Below are 21,094 nucleotides of genomic sequence, written 5' to 3' on the forward strand. Positions count from 1 at the left end.
TTGTAGCCATTGTCGCGCAATGTAGAAGTAACTGAGCGTAGGTCGCGTCGTTTAGCAATGGTCACCGGTGATAGGTCTTGATAGATCTGAAGCCGGGAGTCTTCAAATAAAATTGAGGTTGAATTTCTGCACGCCAGTGTAATGCTATTTTTAATCTTGAAGGACAGAAATCGAAGGATAACATCGCGGGGAGGTTCCGATTCCTTCGGTTTAGGTCTCAGGGCGCGGTGAGCTCTCTCTATCAAAATGGCAGAGCTTGAAAGTGACGGGACCAGGTGAAGAAACAGGCATTGAAGGTATGGTTCCAGTTCGGAGACTATGACAGATTCAGGGACATTGCGGATGCGTAAATTGTTCCGTCTCTCGCGATTTTCGCTGTCCTCAACTTTATCCTTAAGGATTTCCAATTCGCTGGATAGGTAGCTCATGTCCTCACCCACTTGTTTGTGGAAATTTTGTTGGTGGTCCACCCGTGATTCCAGCGCGGTTGTACGGGAGTCCAGAGCCGACATATCAGATTTTAATTCCCCGATCGCTGTCTGAAGAGCTGTCGTGAATGAACTCTTAAGGTCTAATATCATGTTCTGAAGGGATTGAATGTCTGCCTTAGTTGAGGGTGCATCCGTCTGATCCATGATGGGGGTGGGCATCGGTGAGGATGGAGATGAAGTTTCAGTCAGTTTTTCTCGGCGTGAGAAGTGTTGTGAGATATCTTGAGAAGCTCCTGATTTTTTTGCTCTGGTGTTCGCTCTGCTCATAATATCTGGTGAGGGTAAAGCGTCCTTTTAAGGAGTGGTAATAAGAATGGTCCACCTGGGTGTTACGTATTCAACAGTTGATCCGGGTGAGGGGGAAGCCAGGCATCCGTGAGATTACATCATTTATAGGATATAGGTCCTATTAATCTATTAAAACAGTGAGAGGGATCCACAGGAGAGCGTCCTGATTTACAACCCACTTTTCCGTGGCTGTACGAGATGTAATATAAAAAGTAAAGAACAGCAGCTGCGGGGTTGAGATTCTGGGTTGCTTCCCTGTTGAAATAGGGAGTTCAATTCTTCACAACTCCAGCAGGGGCAGCATAGAGCAGAAAAGATGTGCCTGTTCTGCCACCTCCAAGATGGCCACCGTCAGTTATAAGTGCTGTGTCTTCACACGGGTTTATTCGGCACTGCCCCCAGGGGTTTATATGTGTGCAGGGCCCCCCGTCCAGTCAGCATCGACTGCCAGTCTCCCCCGTTATTTTACGCGGCCAGCTGACCTTTTACAGTAGTGCAGCGCCTGATTTTCTGCAGACGCCACACCCAATATGGCCGCCGCCACCGGAGCTCCGTGGGTCTGGTCGGCTCCTGTGATCTCAGGGGCGCTTGGGCCCTTCTCGTCCGCTCGTTCAGGCCCCTCCAGGCAGGGGGCACACAGCAGGACAGCGGGGTGAGTCGTGGGGCGGCGTTTAAGCGGCCGGGGAACGTCCGATCTCGGGCGAGGGGAAGTCACTAATTGAGGCCCCGGCTTAAACTCACAGGGAAGGCCGCAACCCGCAAGCACTGGACAGGCCTGTGCTCCTGCTCCACAGCTCGCTCCCTGGGTGCCCTGAGTAATAGGGGCAACTGTGGGATGATATAGGGGAGGTATAGGTGGGGTGAAGGTAGATTTAAGGGGTTATAAGGGCTTGGTCCGGCAGGAGCTCTCTAGGGACACTTCCTCTCAGTCAGGCCTCAAGCCACGCCCCCGTCATTTTTGTTTTTAAGATGTTGCCAGTAGTCCTGATCCTCACCTTCTCTGTCTGTTAAATTTTCTAATCACTTTTCCATTGCTAGTTGGGTGTAAAGTTTTCCTTCTGTTATCGATGTTGTTATTCCAAGACTTTTGGGTACAAATAATTTTTGGTCTTCCCACCTCCATTTCTGTCAGCTATTTTAGTTCATTGATATACAGTATGGTTATTTCAGTCAGTTATTTCAGGTCATTGAATTTTGGTTATTTCTGTTAGTTATTACAGTTCAATAACATACAAGTCTATCCAGTGCAAGGCCTAGAACAGACTTCTTGGGCTAAAGTTCTGCCCAGCATACACCAATGGGAGGTCCAACCTAGACCCCAACCCCTAGTATGTCTTTTGGGATCAATTGTTACCACTCTGTGAAGTTTTCATCCAAATACATCCAGGGAAGGCCCAGAACAGGCTCCCTGGGTCAAATTTCTGCCCAGTGCATTCCATGTATGTATACATATATGTATAATAAAAAATACTGTCATTGTGAATAGATAAATCAAGCCAAGCTGTATTTATAAACCTAGGCAAGAAAATAATATTGCAATCTACTGATTCAATCTGATGTCAATTGCTGACATGTATTCCAGCAGTTGGTTGTAATTTGCAATTTTCCAGACATATTTCTCAATTCACCAAGACCTGCCTTTTAGTATCATCATCAATTTTAACATCCTCTCTAAACCTGAAAAACCGTTTGGGATTGTGATCCAGACCCTACCAACTGCAGCATTATAATAATCAGTGGTGGCTACAGATAAGAAGCTGCTGCACAGTCACAAATTCAAATAGGGGAGCCACAATAACTGCCAGTCAGTCCTGCCCAGTGATGTTTGGCAGAGTTTGTGAGGGCAGTTTGTGTGACACACCCCTATTTGAATTTTTTACTGCGCTGCAGCCCCTCATCTGTAGCCACCACTGATTATAATATATTGAACACACCCAGCTTCTAGGAATCTGTAGGCAGTAGACAAGGGAGAGGCATTATTTTGGAAAAAGGATTTCATGAGTCCTACAGTCTGCTAAATTAGGCTAATAGGAGTATACATGCTAACCATAACCCACAATCAGACCTGGATGGCAACTGTTGAATTGTAAATGAAAACTATTTTGCTGCTTGAGCAGGATACTCACCAGTCTTTAAGTAATTAAAGCTGTATATTTATTTCTTATCAAAGTGACAGTGTAGTCAGTCAAGCCATATATGACATTTACTGTATATGAATTGTTTTGCTATTGCTGGATACAGAAAATTATAATGTACAAAGGATTAGAGATGAGCGCCGGAAATTTTTTCGGGTTTTGTGTTTTGGTTTTGGGTTCGGTTCCGCGGCCGTGTTTTGGGTTCGACCGCGTTTTGGCAAAACCTCACCGAATTTTTTTTGTCGGATTCGGGTGTGTTTTGGATTCGGGTGTCTTTTTCAAAAAACCCTAAAAAACAGCTTAAATCATAGAATTTGGGGGTCATTTTGATCCCAAAGTATTATTAACCTCAAAAACCATAATTTACACTCATTTTCAGTCTATTCTGAATACCTCACACCTCACAATATTATTTTTAGTCCTAAAATTTGCACCGAGGTCGCTGTGTGAGTAAGATAAGCGACCCTAGTGGCCGACACAAACACCGGGCCCATCTAGGAGTGGCACTGCAGTGTCACGCAGGATGTCCCTTCCAAAAAACCCTCCCCAAACAGCACATGACGCAAAGAAAAAAAGAGGCGCAATGAGGTAGCTGACTGTGTGAGTAAGATAAGCGACCCTAGTGGCCGACACAAACACCGGGCCCATCTAGGAGTGGCACTGCAGTGTCACGCAGGATGGCCCTTCCAAAAAACCCTCCCCAAACAGCACATGACGCAAAGAAAAAAAGAGGCGCAATGAGGTAGCTGACTGTGTGAGTAAGATAAGCGACCCTAGTGGCCGACATAAACACCGGGCCCATCTAGGAGTGGCACTGCAGTGTCACGCAGGATGTCCCTTCCAAAAAACCCTCCCCAAACAGCACATGACGCAAAGAAAAAAAGAGGCGCAATGAGGTAGCTGACTGTGTGAGTAAGATAAGCGACCCTAGTGGCCGACACAAACACCGGGCCCATCTAGGAGTGGCACTGCAGTGTCACGCAGGATGTCCCTTCCAAAAAACCCTCCCCAAACAGCACATGACGCAAAGATAAAAAGAGGCGCAATGAGGTAGCTGACTGTGTGAGTAAGATAAGCGACCCTAGTGGCCGACACAAACACCGGGCCCATCTAGGAGTGGCACTGCAGTGTCACGCAGGATGTCCCTTCCAAAAAACCCTCCCCAAACAGCACTTGACGCAAAGAAAAAAAGAGGCGCAATGAGGTAGCTGACTGTGTGAGTAAGATAAGCGACCCTAGTGGCCGACACAAACACCGGGCCCATCTAGGAGTGGCACTGCAGTGTCACGCAGGATGGCCCTTCCAAAAAACCATCCCCAAACAGCACATGACGCAAAGAAAAAGAAAAGAAAAAAGAGGTGCAAGATGGAATTGTCCTTGGGCCCTCCCACTTACCCTTATGTTGTATAAACAGGACATGCACACTTTAACCAACCCATCATTTCAGTGACAGGGTCTGCCACACGACTGTGACTGATATGACGGGTTGGTTTGGACCCCCCCCAAAAAAGAAGCAATTAATCTCTCCTTGCACAAACTGGCTCTACAGAGGCAAGATGTCCACCTCATCATCATCCTCCGATATATCACCGTGTACATCCCCCTCCTCACAGATTATCAATTCGTCCCCACTGGAATCCACCATCTCAGCTCCCTGTGTACTTTGTGGAGGCAATTGCTGCTGGTCAATGTCTCCGTGGAGGAATTGATTATAATTCATTTTAATGAACATCATCTTCTCCACATTTTCTGGATGTAACCTCGTACGCCGATTGCTGACAAGGTGAGCGGCGGCACTAAACACTCTTTCGGAGTACACACTTGTGGGAGGGCAACTTAGGTAGAATAAAGCCAGTTTGTGCAAGGGCCTCCAAATTGCCTCTTTTTCCTGCCAGTATAGGTACGGACTGTGTGACGTGCCTACTTGGATGCGGTCACTCATATAATCCTCCACCATTCTTTCAATGTTGAGAGAATCATATGCAGTGACAGTAGACGACATGTCCGTAATCGTTGTCAGGTCCTTCAGTCCGGACCAGATGTCAGCATCAGCAGTCGCTCCAGACTGCCCTGCATCACCGCCAGCGGGTGGGCTCGGAATTCTGAGCCTTTTCCTCGCACCCCCAGTTGCGGGAGAATGTGAAGGAGGAGATGTTGACAGGTCGCGTTCCGCTTGACTTGACAATTTTCTCACCAGCAGGTCTTTCAACCCCAGCAGACTTGTGTCTGCCGGAAAGAGAGATCCAAGGTAGGTTTTAAATCTAGGATCGAGCACGGTGGCCAAAATGTAGTGCTCTGATTTCAACAGATTGACCACCCGTGAATCCTTGTTAAGCGAATTAAGGGCTCCATCCACAAGTCCCACATGCCTAGCGGAATCGCTCCGTGTTAGCTCCTCCTTCAATGTCTCCAGCTTCTTCTGCAAAAGCCTGATGAGGGGAATGACCTGACTCAGGCTGGCAGTGTCTGAACTGACTTCACGTGTGGCAAGTTCAAAGGGCATCAGAACCTTGCACAACGTTGAAATCCTTCTCCACTGCACTTGAGACAGGTACATTCCACCTCCTATATCGTGCTCAATTGTATAGGCTTGAATGGCCTTTTGCTGCTCCTCCAACCTCTGAAGCATATAGAGGGTTGAATTCCACCTCGTTACCACTTCTTGCTTCAGATGATGACAGGGCAGGTTCAGTAGTTTTTGGTGGTGCTCCAGTCTTCTGTACGTGGTGCCTGTACGCCGAAAGTGTCCCACAATTCTTCTGGCCACCGACAGCATCTCTTGCACGCCTCTGTCGTTTTTTAAAAAATTCTGCACCACCAAATTCAAGGTATGTGCAAAACATGGGACGTGCTGGAATTTGCCCATATTTAATGCACACACAATATTGCTGGCGTTGTCCGATGCCACAAATCCACAGGAGAGTCCAATTGGGGTAAGCCATTCCGCGATGATCTTCCTCAGTTGCCGTAAGAGGTTTTCAGCTGTGTGCGTATTCTGGAAAGCGGTGATACAAAGCGTAGCCTGCCTAGGAAAGAGTTGGCGTTTGCGAGATGCTGCTACTGGTGCCGCCGCTGCTGTTCTTGCGGCGGGAGTCCATACATCTACCCAGTGGGCTGTCACAGTCATATAGTCCTGACCCTGCCCTGCTCCACTTGTCCACATGTCCGTGGTTAAGTGGACATTGGGTACAACTGCATTTTTTAGGACACTGGTGAGTCTTTTTCTGACGTCCGTGTACATTCTCGGTATCGCCTGCCTAGAGAAGTGGAACCTAGATGGCATTTGGTAACGGGGGCACACTGCCTCAATAAATTGTCTAGTTCCCTGTGAACTAACGGCGGATACCGGACGCACGTCTAACACCAACATAGTTGTCAAGGCCTCAGTTATCCGCTTTGCAGCAGGATGACTGCTGTGATATTTCATCTTCCTCGCAAAGGACTGTTGGACAGTCAATTGCTTACTGGAAGTAGTACAAGTGGGCTTACGACTTCCCCTCTGGGATGACCATCGACTCCCAGCAGCAACAACAGCAGCGCCAGCAGCAGTAGGCGTTACACGCAAGGATGCATCGGAGGAATCCCAGGCAGGAGAGGACTCGTCAGAATTGCCAGTGACATGGCCTGCAGGACTATTGGCATTCCTGGGGAAGGAGGAAATTGACACTGAGGGAGTTGGTGGGGTGGTTTGCGTGAGCTTGGTTACAAGATGAAGGGATTTACTGGCCAGTGGACTGCTTCCGCTGTCGGCCAAAGTTTTTGAACTTGTCACTGACTTATTATGAATGCGCTGCAGGTGACGTATAAGGGAGGATGTTCCGAGGTGGTTAACGTCCTTACCCCTACTTATTACAGCTTGACAAAGGGAACACACGGCTTGACAAATGTTGACCGCATTTCTGGTTAAATACTTCCACACCGAAGAGCTGATTTTTTTGGTATTTTCACCAGGCATGTCAACGGCCATATTCCTCCCACGGACAACAGGTGTCTCCCCGGGTGCCTGACTTAAACAAACCACCTCACCATCAGAATCCTCCTGGTCAATTTCCTCCCCAGCGCCAGCAACACCCATATCCTCCTCATCCTGGTGTACTTAAACACTGACATCTTCAATCTGACTATCAGGAACTGGACTGTGGGTGCTCCGTCCAGCACTTGCAGGGGGCGTGCAAATGGTGGAAGGCGCATGCTCTTCACGTCCAGTGTTGGGAAGGTCAGGCATCGCAACCGACACAATTGGACTCTCCTTGTGGATTTGGGATTTCGAAGAACGCACAGTTCTTTGCGGTGCTACTGCTTTTACCAGCTTGAGTCTTTTCATTTTTCTAGCGAGAGGCTGAGTGCCTCCATCCTCATGTGAAGCTGAACCACTAGCCATGAACATAGGCCAGGGCCTCAGCCGTTCCTTGCCACTCCGTGTGGTAAATGGCATATTGGCAAGTTTACGCTTCTCCTCCGACAATTTTATTTTAGGTTTTGGAGTCCTTTTTTTACTGATATTTGGTGTTTTGGATTTGACATGCTCTGTACTATGCCATTGGGCATCGGCCTTGGCAGACGACGTTGCTGGCATTTCATCGTCTCGGCCATGACTAGTGGCAGCAGCTTCAGCACGAGGTGGAAGTGGATCTTGATCTTTCCCTAATTTTGGAACCTCAACATTTTTGTTCTCCATATTTTAATAGGCACAACTAAAAGGCACCTCAGGTAAACAATGGAGATGGATGGATACTAGTATACAATTATGGATGGACTGCCGAGTGCCGACACAGAGGTAGCTACAGCCGTGGACTACCGTACTGTACTGTGTCTGCTGCTAATATAGACTGGATGATAATGAGATGTAGTATGTATAAAGAAGAAAGAAAAAAAAAAACCACGGGTAGGTGGTATACAATTATGGATGGACTGCCGAGTGCCGACACAGAGGTAGCTACAGCCGTGGACTACCGTACTGTGTCTGCTGCTAATATAGACTGGTTGATAAAGAGATGTAGTATGTATGTATAAAGAAGAAAGAAAAAAAAACCACGGGTAGGTGGTATACAATTATGGACGGACTGCCGAGTGCCGACACAGAGGTAGCTACAGCCGTGGACTACCGTACTGTGTCTGCTGCTAATATAGACTGGTTGATAAAGAGATGTAGTATGTATGTATAAAGAAGAAAGAAAAAAAAACCACGGGTAGGTGGTATACAATTATGGATGGACTGCCGAGTGCCGACACAGAGGTAGCTACAGCCGTGGACTACCGTACTGTACTGTGTCTGCTGCTAATATAGACTGGATGATAATGAGATGTAGTATGTATAAAGAAGAAAGAAAAAAAAAACCACGGGTAGGTGGTATACAATTATGGATGGACTGCCGAGTGCCGACACAGAGGTAGCTACAGCCATGGACTACCGTACTGTGTCTGCTGCTAATATAGACTGGTTGATAAAGAGATGTAGTATGTATGTATAAAGAAGAAAGAAAAAAAAACCACGGGTAGGTGGTATACAATTATGGACGGACTGCCGAGTGCCGACACAGAGGTATCTACAGCCGTGGACTACCGTACTGTGTCTGCTGCTAATATAGACTGGTTGATAAAGAGATGTAGTATGTATGTATAAAGAAGAAAGAAAAAAAAACCACTGGTAGGTGGTATACAATTATGGATGGACTGCCGAGTGCCGACACAGAGGTAGCTACAGCCGTGGACTACCGTACTGTACTGTGTCTGCTGCTAATATAGACTGGATGATAATGAGATGTAGTATGTATAAAGAAGAAAGAAAAAAAACCACGGGTAGGTGGTATACAATTATGGATGGACTGCCGAGTGCCGACACAGAGGTAGCTACAGCCGTGAACTACCGTACTGTGTCTGCTGCGACTGGATGATAAATAATGATATAAAAAATATATATATATCACTACTGCAGCCGGACAGGTATATATTATATAATGACGGACCTGCTGGACACTGTCTGTCAGCAGAATGAGTTTTTTATTTTATAGAATAAAAAAACACCACACAAGTCACACGACGTGTGTTTAACTTTTACAGGCAGACATTCACAATACAATATAGTATACTATATACTGGTGGTCAGGTCACTGGTCAGTCACACTGGCAGTGGCACTCCTGCAGAAAAAAAGTGTGCACTGTTTAATTTTAATATGTACTCCTGGCTCCTGCTATAACCTAACTGCTCCCCAGTCTCCCCCACAATTAAGCTGTGTGAGCACAGTCAGATATTATACATAGATGATGCAGCAGCACACTGGGCTGAGCACAGATATGGTATGTGACTGAGTCACTGTGTATCGTTTTTTCAGGCAGAGAACGGATTATATTAAATAATATAAAACTGCACTGGTGGTCACTGGTCAGTCACTAGTATAACTAACTAATACTATCAGCAAAATTCTGCACTCTCTGTCTGAGTACTCCTCCTAAGCTCCAGTAAATGAAGTGTCACTGTCTCACTCTGTCACTAGTATAATTAACTAATACTATCAGCAAAATTCTGCACTCTCTGTCTGAGTACTCCTCCTAAGCTCCAGTAAATGAAGTGTCACTGTCTCACTCTCACTCTCCTATCTATTTCTTCTCTAAACGGAGAGGACGCCAGCCACGTCCTCTCACTATCAATCTCAATGCACGTGTAAAATGGCGGCGACGCGCGGCTCCTTATATAGAATCCGAGTCTCGCGATAGAATCCGAGCCTCGCGAGAATCCGACAGCGTCATGATGACGTTCGGGCGCGCTCGGGTTAACCGAGCAAGGCGGGAAGATCCGAGTCGCTCGGATCCGTGTAAAAAAAACTGAAGTTCGGGCGGGTTCGGATTCCGAGGAACCGAACCCGCTCATCACTACAAAGGATTAGAAAACCGCAATGTAAGTTTTCACCTCCGGGCTCATTGATACAGTACTTATGTGCCAAGAAACAGAAAAATTACTTTCCCTTTTTAATTTTACATGTGCGATAAAACAATGAAAAGCATTAGTGATTAAACATACTGCCACACAGTTTTTATAAAGCACACAGCTACAATCTTGCATTATCAAGTTTAGGGGGAGCTGTACCAAGCCTTGGAGAGAGAAAAAGTGCCAACCAACCAGCTTCTACCTGTCATTTTACTGGCTGTGCTAAAATAAAATTGACAGAAGCTGATTGGTTGGTACCTTATCTCTCTCCATTTTAATTCTCCACAATTCTTGATGCATCTCCCCATAATGTCAAATAATCTACGTTTATAAGTTGAACAACTATCGCTATACATTAGGTAATTAGACAGTAAAGAGGTTTTGGTTAAAAGTCAATTAGCAAAAGGTGGTGCTACAGTATACGGAGATCATTTAATATTTACAAGACCAAAGGTGAGAAGTGATTTTCTTGTTTAAGCCATTGTCTTTCAACTGTTTGACTTTAGATCCAAAGCAAAAGAAGCAACATTTGTTTATCAGATTTTTATGGGATGGCAGAAAATATTTATGCAACTGCAGCTGCCAATTTAATATTAAAGGTTCCTTTGTGTCCATATTTTCTCTCAGCTTCAAATGCTTCTAGAAAGCCTATTTTCCTGTGTCACGTCCATATTGAAATGATTTCTTAATTACATTTGAATATTAACATAGGGCCCATCTATGTGCTAAATGAACAGCCTGCTTTGCATTCTGAAGGAGTTCGTATGGAGAGCATGTGAAACAAAACATAAAATATGGCTCAGAAATTATTAAATGCAACTCCTAATTGCTCCCATTGTCTCTTTGCACCTTCTGAAATGGTAATTACCCTGGGGATTTCATAGAGCACAGCACAAAATCAAAGAACATAAGATAAAAAAGGATTTATCCCTCATTGAATTGAAACAGTAATGAGTAGATTAACATGTACTTGTGGCATCTATATCTATGTTGAAATGGAAGATGCAGCTTTTGTTGATAAGCCCCTTACAAAATCCTTCTGTACAGTATATTTTATAGTTATTTTCTTACACTATGTAAACATTTTTAAAAATATATAAAGGTGTACATCAGTGGGAACTGCAGGATATGCAAGGGGGTGGGAGTTTCTATAGATGATGTGTTAATTGTTTGGGAGGGTGTTCAGGAGTATTTTTAATAATAATAATAATAATAATAATAATAATAACAACAACAACAATAATTGTATTTATATAGCGCTCTTTCTCCAACAGGACTCAAGGCACTTTACAGACATCAAAACAATGCACGTAATACAGAAGATTTAAGTAATACAGCAATTTTAGTATTTATGGCCTACCTGAAAATTTATGACTCGAATTTGTGGTTTACTCATAACTTTAATGATACTAAGATTGAATTTTTGGATTTAGTCCCAGTGTAAAGTAAATAGAAGTAACTGTATCATTATTTATACACACATGAAAGCTGTTGACAGTAGCAGCTACTGTATCTACATTTCAATAGCTGCAATCTAGACCACTGGAAGCTCAAAATATACGTTTCTCTCAGTTTATTCATCTAAAGAGGAACTATGCTGAGGAAAGTAAATTTGACGAACAGGTTTATAATTCTCATTTTTTGTAAAAATAATATCCAGAGAAACTTATTAAAGATAGAACAATAAGGGCCAAAACAATTCCACAAAAATAATTACTTACTTTACCTTTAAAAGAAAGAAAGCAAATTTGGAGATAATGATTTTTTTGTCCCGTTTACTACAAAACATAATAGTAAGGACAAACAAATAAAGAGTATTTTAAGAAAACATTGGGATGTGTTATCCCTGGAGCCCATTTTAGGAAAGGTAATAACGCCTAAACCACAGGTTATCTTTAGAATGACAAATTCTTGAATAAATTGTCTTGCACTTAGTTTTCTCCTGAAGGTGGAAACTAAAAATAATTGTATGTGTTCTTTAAAGGGGTTTTATCACTGTTCTCATTGCAAAGTGTTCCAATTTTCTAGTAAAAATAGAGTTGTTTTAATGATACTAAGAATCTGAAAACACAGAGAGACAACTCATAAGGTATATATGGTAGACTGCAAGTGTGGTAGGAAATATATAGGAAAGACCAAGAAACAGTTAAAATTATGTGGTTTTGTAACACATGAAAAATGGTTTTAGTCAAGGTTACAAGCCATACTGTCCTGAGACACTTTGCAGCTGTTGAATTTTCTCATTGGACAATTTCAAGTTTAAGGCAACTGAACATATAGTGAAAGATGAAAGAAATGGTGATCTAAATAAACTAGCTAAATGGGAAACATGTGGATAAATAGGCTAATTATAATGATTCCCCATACTTTAAATGAAAACTGTAATATTGTACTCTTTATAGTCAGCTAACCTGCTTTTATCAGGTTAGGAATATCTTTTAGTCCTCTGTTGTTTCTCCTTCGGATGTTTTTTTTTTTTTTTGAGTGACACAATTGTGCAAAGGAAAGACATGGTTACTGGAGTTATTAATCTATGTGTTTTTATTTTTAACAGCACAATTTGGTGGTGATCAAATTGTATGTATATGAAATAATAAGGTATAAGCAGATATTACTCCACTTGTCGAGATTGTCCATACTCCACTTGTCGAGATTGTCCATTTAGCTCCTTTGAAAATATTATTATAAAAACAAATGGAAAAATATCAGCATCTGTCTTCAATTATTATTTTCAAAGGAGCTTACTGGACAATCTCATCAAGTACGGTAGTATCTACTGCTTATACAGTACCTATTTCAGTGCTACTAGTGAGAGTTTTTTGTCCTACAGTGTATCATCATTTACCTATCTGAAAACAGTGCCATGGTACTCAATTTGGCAGGACATCAATTCCTTGTGTTGTTGTGCTATAATGTTGTGCCATGACAATTCATAGTTTCATCACTGGGTGGCCAGTGCATCATGTAACATAGCTTTCCACCTACATTTGCTATAGAACAGATTTTTTTCAAGTACAGAAAGAGGACAAATGAAGGCTGTTTACTAGACACCAAGGTAGTCTAGTGGACTAATGCTTTGATTTAGTAAACCAAGTACCCAGGTTCGAACCCCAGGAAAGCAACTTTCTTTTATATAAATTTAATTCTTTTAAAAAAAGAGTTTAAATATAAGCAGACATCATTTTAAAGTGAACGACAAGTATGGTATATCAGAAACTTTTTTCTAGACTAATATTTATAATATACACATTTTATAAAACTAGAACTGACGTAATATAAATTTAGATATCAGTATATATGAACCATTAATAGCTTATCGTATTACCTGAGTGCATAACCTTTGCATATTAAAAACGTATATGTATACATTTATATATCAGCCTTAAATGTTCAGTGTAAACATATATGTATAATTATTAAAAAAAAAGATAACCTAAAAGTGAAATCTAGATAAAAAGTGTGAATAAAATATAGATGAATATAAAGTTATAATGAAGGTGTGGCGCAAACTCCGTACAGAAAGTGAATCAAAGTGTAACAATATATGAAAAAAATACTAAAATGTGTTGTATCCTGTAAAAATATAGACACATGTACCTAACATAGTCAAAATTAGACATTCTGTGGACCTATATTAATTGGAAGGCCTGGAAATGAAGCCCCATAGGTAAACCAGCCATGTGTATATATATATATATATATATATATATATATATATAAAAACAAGGATGATTTATAATTTTAGGAGTTTATTATACCCCTTTCACACCGCACAAATAACTCGGTATCGACCCGGGTCGACACAGGTCATCATGCGGTATGAAAGCACCATGGTGGAATTCCCGGGTCGTCTGACCTGGTAATTCAACCTGGGAATAAAGCAGTGTTATTCCCAGGTTGAATACCGGGTCAGTGGCAGCATAAATGGGTTCCCGGGTCAATGCGACCTGGGATTTGTTCATTAGATAGGAAGAGGTAAGCTCATCTCCCTGCGCCGCCTCCACCTCTGCCCCTGCTGCCGGCTCCACCCTCTACTGCTATGACAACCCGCCCAGCAAATTGCCAGGTCAGGGAAGCCAGCTGTAGCATCCAATGCCGGATCCCACCCGGGAAGAACCCGTTTCCAATTCCCTGGTGGGATCCGGCATTTGTGGTGTGAAATGGGTATAAGTGTGTTATATGCTTAGGTAGCCAGTTTCATTGAAAAAAAAATAGAAACATCAGTTAACATTGGTTAACATTGGTCTCACAGTACCAATGTTTCAGTTTAAACAATGTTTTGTAACCAATGTTGAAAAACATAATTAAACCAATGTTTTCTATCACTGTTCCATCCCTCCCTATACAGAACCATGGGCCTACAGTAATTCAGACCTGATCGCAGGACAAATTTGTTCTCAAAATGGACAAAACCATGCTGCACTGCAGGTGGGGCAAATGTAATATGTGCAGTGAGATTTAGATTTGGGTGAGTCATTTTATTTCTGTGCATGGTTACTACTGGCTGCTTTATTTTTACACTGCAATTAAAATTTCAGTTTGAACACACCCCACTCAAATTTAATACCGCTTTTCCACTGACATAAAAATCCAGGGTTTTTGCACATAAATGCACACTTACCCGGGATTTATTTCAGTGGAAATGGGGTAAAGGTAAAAATCCTGGGTCTAGTGACTTGGTTTTCTAACCCAGGAATCAAGCACAGTTTTTAGCGGGTCTTTCCTGGGTAGGCTGTAGTACAAAGGGCTTTTACCCAGGATTTTAGACCAGGGATTTATCGTAAGCCGCTAATTGGTCCATTCTGGGTGTTGGCTGCTGATGTCATCACACAGGGACCGTAGATGAGAAGACAATGCTGGGAGGCTGCAGGCTGTTTGGAGAGGTGGGCACACATTGGGCACATGCCGCTGGGAGGCTGCAAGCTGTTTGTAGAGGTGGCCAGAGCTGGGCACACAACACTGGGAGGCTGCAGGCTGTTTGGATAGGTGGCAGGACACATGCCACTAGGAGGCTTCAGAGGTTGTTTGGAGAGATGGGCACACGCCGCTGGGTAGAGCACATGCTGGGCGCAGTCTGTGAGTGAGTGGCTACCATGTGGACTGATGAGGAGGTCCGAGAAATATTGAGCATCTGTGGTGAGGAAGAAATTATGCATCAAATGACAGGCACAGTGAGGGATGCAACTGTGTATCATAACAGCACTGGCCAGTCGTGGAATCAAAAGGTCCCAGCAACAAGTCAATAACAAGTTAAAGTCCATGCGGAAGATGTTTACAAAAGTCCATGTCCATAACTAAAATAAGAGCGGTGCCAAGAGAATGGAGTGGAGGTATTATGAGGCTTGCTCCTACATTTTTGGCAATTGTGCCACAACAAATCTAGTGAGTTTGTCATCATCTTTAAGCGGTCTTGACCAGCAGTCTAGCAAAAAAACAGCAATAAAGACTAGCAGTCTAGCCTGCCCTGAATCCCCCCTGCTATTGGCAGCGCCCCTTTATTTTTTTGGAGCACACAGGGCGGTGCTCCCTTTACAGCACAGGACAGCATGGGACACCAACACCCCTTTTCAGCACATGGCAGTGCAGCTTTGTTTTTAAATGACCCAGCAGCACCCACTTATTTGTCAGACAGGGCAGCTCCCAATTATTTGCCACAGGCAGCTCACAATTATTTGGCACAGGTGCAGTAGCAGTGCACCCACTTATTTGGCAGACAGGGCTGCTCCAGCTCAGATCTCTCAGCAAAATCGCTCAGCACACAGCGCTGCACCAGCAATGTGTGCTGAGCGATCTGTCACTGCCCGTTTTCTCAAGAGAGAAAACACGGGCGATGACTAGAACTATCTAGATGGGCAATAGCAATGTGCGTGGACGCACATCACTATCGCTATAGCCCATACACACAGAGCGATTTGAGCTGATTTTCTAAGTGATTCAGCCAAATCACTTAGAAAAGCAGCCCAAATCGCTATGTGTATAGGCCCCATTAGTCAATTTTACCAGGACAAAGCAGGCTTCTGAAAAGATGTTAAGCTGGCCATACATCAGAATGACATTGGTCCCGAATGCACGGTCACAACCGATCATGCAACTGATTGTGTGCACATCGTGTACACACCGTGAGATGCATCGTGTACCATATGACCCGCATGCGATATGATCGTATGCAGGTCATTCTGATGTATGGCCAGCTTTAGAGCCCAGTTCCTTATTGTGTACATGTGAAAATCTCAGTGTGAGAGGCCTTTTAAGTGGATTCCTTGGTGGGTAGAGATAATATGTATCCTGGCTGGGGGTTGGCTGAGATCCTTGGATTTGAAATGAACGGTGACCCTTAAGCAATTCAGCGCCTCAGTTTAATAATGCAAAAATTGGAGTTATTTGTTGCTCAGAGGACAGAGGTGAATGCAGTCTACAGTGACATTAAAGAATAAGTTAAGAAAAACCTAATAGTGCTACAGAGTAACAAGAAATAATATACCACCAAACAAGAAATGATTGAAGTGCTGTACAAAAAGAGTATAGATTTTATACATTTAATATCACAATACAGACAAAACACATAAAACATACAACACTAAACACACGGCCGGTGTAAAAAAATTTAAAATACCAAGCAACCTCAGAAATTCATTAGTACTAGACAACCTAACTATTGGAAATACATCATATAATCCTCTCAATTCTCTAGAGAATTCCGGAATGATCAGTACTTAATTGATAATTGTTAGATGCAAAGTTGGCAATTAATTAATCACAGTTCTTAATGATTATCAGATTTGTCTTACTGGTCATCCATTCATTAAAGCCACAGTCCAGATAAAATGTGCAAACAGTCAGTAATGATTCATGTTAGACTCTGTCCACAGCTGTTAGTTGAATTATTACTGCATGCATAGCTATATATTAGCCTTTAGCAAAGCCCAAAGCAGAATTGCAATTAATTAATAGATGAGTGGACAAACATCCATAGCAGAAGTGAAAAGCCACAAGTGATGAGTTTCACAATTAGTGCAATTCGATCACTCACGATTTTTAATAGTTAGCAAGCACTCATAACTTGATGCACACCCCGTAACAATGGGTTAACACATGGACACTGGTCTCTTGGTCGGCTTACTGTGCAATGATCACCCCCAGCAACTGCAGAAGATGCTGGAAGACGATATCCCCCTACGACTGCAGAAAGTGCTGTGTGCAGAAAAAACTTGTCCGGGGTCCCGCCGCACCAAGTCCATTTAATTGATGTCCCACCAATGGTCAGAATGTCAAAGCCATGCATAAAGCTGGCAATACATCAGAATGACATTGGTCCCGAATGCACAATCACAACCGATCATGCAACCGATTGTGTGCACATCATGTACACAACGTGAGATGCATCGTGTACCATATGACCCGCATGCGATATGATCGTATGCAGGTCATTCTGATGTATGGCCAGCATTAGAGCCCAGTTCCTAATTGTGTAGATGTGAAAATCTCAGTGTGAGAGGCCTTTTAAGTAGATTCCTTGGTGGGTAGAGATAATATGTATCCTGGCTGGGGGTTGGCTGAGGTCCTGGGATTTGAAATGAACAGTGACCCTTAAGCAATTCAGCGCCTCAGTTTAATAATGCAAAAATTGGAGTTATTTGTTGCTCAGAGGACAGAGGTGAATGAAGTCTAAAGTGACATTAAAGAATAAGTTAAGAAAAACCTAATAGTGCTACAGAGTAACAAGACATAATATACAATTTTGCAATGATAAAATAATTCCAAATAAAGAGTATAAAAATAAGTGGAGAAAATGAATGCAATCACTTGGATGCTTTGTTCAATCCGTACACAATTACAGTATACAATGTTGCACAGGTGACTTAATAAAGGTGACTTTATTTTTTTTAAACTATTTTCAAGATTCCATATCAAATGTAATACTAGGGTGAAGGACATGTTACAGATAAAATATAACAAATGAATTAATTTAAGCAGGTAGTATAATTTTGATATTTCAAGCATTTGCAGAAAGGATGAATATGATAGGTAAAGGGACCTTTATGCAAATTCTATGCATTATTCGTTTGCGTACACACATCTGATGATGCAGCCCACAGGAAGAGATTTGGCAGCCCGAGGAATGAGGCTGGAATTGGAACTGATGGTGACACTGGCATTGATGTGGATGGTGGAGGAGCTGCTGGGTGTAACAGTCTGGAAGTACTGTAGCAGTGGACTGGAGATAATTCACTGGAGTTGTGGCAGTCAATAGTTCTACCACTATTTGTCAACAGGCCATAGATCGACTCATGAAGAAGGTCGACATACCTTAGGTCAACATGGTCAAAGGGGTGACAAAAAAATAAAAAGGTCAACATGAGTCTTTCTCTTTATTTCCAAAACAGGTGGTTTTCATTCTTTACTATCCAAGTGGACTTAAAGTTAGATTACAATGGTGTGCCGAGCGTAGCGAGCTATGCGAGGGGACTTGGTACACTTATACGGTGTCCATGATGACTATTAGTTTAACTGTAATATACTCCTCCCTACATGTCCCTTTCCAGGAGAGACAAAATACTCTCTACCTGGACTTCCCTTTTAATTTTAATCTGTGTTGAAATTCCTTTATTAAAAATCAGTTCAACACAAGTGACACAAATCATATATTAAGAGAGAAGTCCAGGTACAGCACATTTTGTCCCACCTAGAATGGGAAATTTTGGGAGGTATGCACAATCGACTATAAAACCCTCCCTTTACCCGGACCCCATGGGGTATATTAACTAAGATTCATAATTGTAGGGATTTGGTGGGAGATTAAACACGAATGACATCGGTGGTGTGAATTTGCAACGTTTTTGTTTGTTTACGTGAAATTTACTATGCTGTCGTATTCTACATTTTCATTTTTTTCTGATGTCGATGTCATTCGTAATGTCAGGCAGTGTTTTACGGGAGTGATTAGTAAAACACTGCTGGACTTAACACAATGAATTCCGGACGGATCAGTGTGATCCGTGCAGGGCTTCATTGTGTACCTTAAAAGAAGTCTGTAAAGTGTTAAAAATCCCCCCAAAAATTGCGTGGGGTTCCCCCTCCTAAGCATAACCAGCCTCAAGCTCTTTGAGCCGGTCCTGGTGGTAAAAATACGTCTTTTGTCCTCCATATTTTTTGCACCAGGACCAATCGCAGAGCCCGGTGCTAGTTGTGTAAATATGGGGAAACCCTATTCATTTTTCCCCCTGTATTTTTACAACCAGGACCGGCTCAAAGAGCCCGAGGCTGGTTATGCTTAGGAGGGGGAACCCCATGCAAATTTATTTTTTATTTTTAACCCTTTCACACCCCTTCCCACAGATAAACATGCATGGATCTCACTGATCCGTGCATGCCTATCAGGATATGGGGGAAAAAAGCAGGTCTATTTGAAAACTGCTTTTTTTTACAATTTGCACTTTTTCATGGCAGTGTTTTGTTTTTGATGGCTGTGATTGAGAATACGATTTTTTAATAAATTAACGAGTTGTATGAAATAACAGGCGTGTTTGACTGATGGTGTATTCATTCGTATTTTTTTCTATGACTTAAAAAAAAAATACGAATGCCCTCATCACTGCCGCGATTTGAGTTTAGTAAATTCCCGAGATGACACTTTGAACAAAAAACACAAAATCGGGAGCTTAGTAAATATACCCCCATGTCTTAAGTGCCCCAGGCCCCCGCAAACCTTAATCTGACCCTCCTTGAATGCACATGAATATAGACAAGACATGTGGGCCCGGTCCCATAGGTATCAAGTTGTCATTCTCCAAATACCTGCTGGAGTATTGGGGCCTACACATGGAATGATTTTATGCAATTTTCTAAGTGATATGACTAGATTTGACTAGATCGCTTAGAAAATGAGCACACATCGCTGTGTGTGTGTGCGTGTGTAGGAGCCATAGTGATAGCGATGCACAGGCCCGCTCTTCACTATCGCTGGGCAATGTAGATCATGCATGCATGATAAATCTAGTTAGATCACCAGTATTCTAACTGGAGAACACTGGCCCTGCCAGATCGCTCAGCACACATCGCTGACACATTGCTGGTGCATCGCTGTGTGCTGAGAGATCTTGCTGAGTGACCTGAGCCATCTAGCATTGCTGAGATCACTGGCACACATTGCTACAGTACGTGTGTTGGTCCCATAACAATTTGCAGATAGAATCTAAGGGTGTGGTGTTTATGTCCGCTCAAATTTATAGTGTAAGTCTTAATTAGTGTAACAGTGGTTTCCAAATTTTATTGAATCATGACACCCTAGAATTTCAGCATTTTCGAGGCACCCCTAGTCCAATAGTTTCTAATTGATAAATGTAAAAAATTATATTAGATTACATAAATTGTGCTTAATTGTCATCCTTAGGTTCAGTTATGTGGTGGTGGACATAGTTGAGGTTCTAATTGCCCAGTAATTTACAATTGGCAGCCAGTAGCACTAGTTTTGCCTATCACTTTGACAATAAATAATTTATTTTGGTTCTGGACCACCAACATGAGGCACCCCAGAGTGCCTAGGCATACAGCTTGGGAACCACTGGTGTAGTAAAAGTTCCTCAGTACTCTTCTTGGGTATCTTGATCTGGCAGGCCAGAGTCTCGACCTCCCAGGTGCCATAAGTAACAAATTCTGATCCAGTGTGGTGTTTTTTACCTTTAGGCGAGTGTCTGAAAGTGAGCCTTTTTCTTGCCACAGCTTTGTGCCACTGTCCCCGATGGTGCTGATCTTTGCTGAAATATTATAAATGGAGGAATGGGAGGGGGGAAAGACTGGAGCATTGGAAACAAAAAGTCAAGTGAGTAGTAGAGGAATACTGTATGTAGGTTACTCCAAATAAATGTGGTGAATGTGTTCCCTAATAGTGTGATATGTTATTTACTGGATTATGGGGGTGCTTCCAGGAGAGTATATAGAGTAAACTGTAAGCAAAGAAGAGAAAGAATATACTTTCTTTGTGGAGCACTTACCTACCATTGATTTAGATGAAACTGTGCATAAAATGTAACTTTTATTAATTTTCTAAAAAAAAATTATATTCTCAAAAACATGTACAAACTCAGCACCTATAACAAAAGCACATGTAACATATAACATGTAATAATTAGTACCTAATGGTACTGTTTGGTAATCACACCTGTAACTCTTTATGCTACAAGATAGGGTCTCATCAGGGCCTGATTAAGGGGACCAGCCGCCTTAGGCTAATACATAAGTGACCCCCCATACATTAA

This window comes from Pseudophryne corroboree, chromosome 10 (genome assembly GCF_028390025.1).
Source record: "Pseudophryne corroboree isolate aPseCor3 chromosome 10, aPseCor3.hap2, whole genome shotgun sequence".
Lineage (NCBI taxonomy): Eukaryota > Metazoa > Chordata > Amphibia > Anura > Myobatrachidae > Pseudophryne > Pseudophryne corroboree.